Source organism: Mandrillus leucophaeus, unplaced genomic scaffold (genome assembly GCF_000951045.1).
Source record: "Mandrillus leucophaeus isolate KB7577 unplaced genomic scaffold, Mleu.le_1.0 Scaffold132, whole genome shotgun sequence".
Lineage (NCBI taxonomy): Eukaryota > Metazoa > Chordata > Mammalia > Primates > Cercopithecidae > Mandrillus > Mandrillus leucophaeus.
In genome coordinates, this window is record NW_012101277.1 from 2064400 (window position 1) to 2066004 (window position 1605).

The following is a 1605-nucleotide window of genomic DNA, read 5'->3' on the forward strand; positions in this document are numbered from 1 at the left end:
GAGAAGTTAATATGACAAGGCTTGGAAATAGGTTAGTAATATTATAATCTTTTTTAAAAGATACTTTCCAGTTGAACAGAATTTAGTATTTCTATACAACTTTAGCATGACCCAGACAGCTCCCAACTTAGAAATAAGTTACAGCTAATAACCTCACTGAAAAGTAATTGCTTTAGAATTTGGAACGATTTCCAAATCACAGAATTGTACTTAAAACAATCCATCTAAGGTTGCCAAGGGATTGTTTTAATTTCAGATTCACAGAAGCCTTTAAAAACCACCATAACTGAAATTACCAGATCTTTGCTTGAAAAAGGTAGGGAAAAAATATTTTGTGATGTAAACTTTCTATATGTTGTAATGTTAAAGAAAGTACCTAATGGGACTGCATTGCTTTGTTACTGCTGTGTTGTCTTGGGCAAGTCATTTATAAACCTCCCAACAGTCTTCAATAGTAAAGCGGTAGTGTTGTTTAAGAGCAATAAAAGCAATGTTTACCTTGGTGTTGGTAGAGCCCTGGAAACAATGTATGTAAATTCACTCACCACCTACAGTGCAGAGTGCTGTCATGGTGCTTATTACCTGTTTATTGATCATCTATTCTGTACCAAGAAGAATACTAGGAATTTACATGTTATTTCATTAATTATCAAGATAATCCAATGAGGTAGGTATTGTTATCCTGGTTGTTATAAGCAAAGAACAGAGAAAAGAAATGGTTTAAGTTTTTAATATTAAAAATTGATCTCTAAGGAAAAAACAGATTTAACTAGAGAAGAGTGATAACCCCAGCCCAACATTAGTTATAACGTATTATCTCACTGATCCTTGCAGCTATTCTGTGAGATAAGGATAGCTATTTTTTTTCTCTACAATTCCCACATCAGTTACAAAACAGTAGTTTCAGTGTAGGACAATGTGGACAGTGTAGGGCATTTCCACATGTTTCTAAATGAGGTGTTTATAATCTAGGGAATGACTGCATTTCATGGATGTAACATTTGCGAATACTCTATATCTCTGTGCTCAAGAATTTGGTATAAATTTCTTGGTTCATAAGAAACCGTCACTTACAAGTAAATGGTTTTGTTTGCTGAAGAGAAATACATGTATCCCCCGATCCCCAATAAATCAGGAATTTCCAATCAGTACATTCCTGCATACAAAACTGGAATCCAAACTATCTCTGAAGCAAAACAAGTTAGTGTTAACTGTTGTAACTTCATATCCTGGTTATGATATATATATCAGGCTATCAGTTTTGTGTGAAGGAGAGACCCACATGACTTGGTATCCATATTGTTACCAATCTGGATATTGACTGAAGTTAGCTAAGCCTTATCAGATACCATAGGTTAAGAAAGTTGGTCCGGCGCGGTAACTCACGCCTGTAATCCCAGCACTTTGGGAGGCCGAGGCTGGCAGATCACGAGGTCAGGAGATCGAGACCATCCTGGCTAACACGGTGAAACCCCGTCTGTACTACAAATACAAAAAATTAGCTGGGCGTGGTGGCGGGCGCCTGTAGTCCCAGCTACTCCGGAGGCTGAGGCAGGAGAATGGCGTGAACCCGGGAGGCAGAGCTTGCAGTGAGCCGAGATGTCA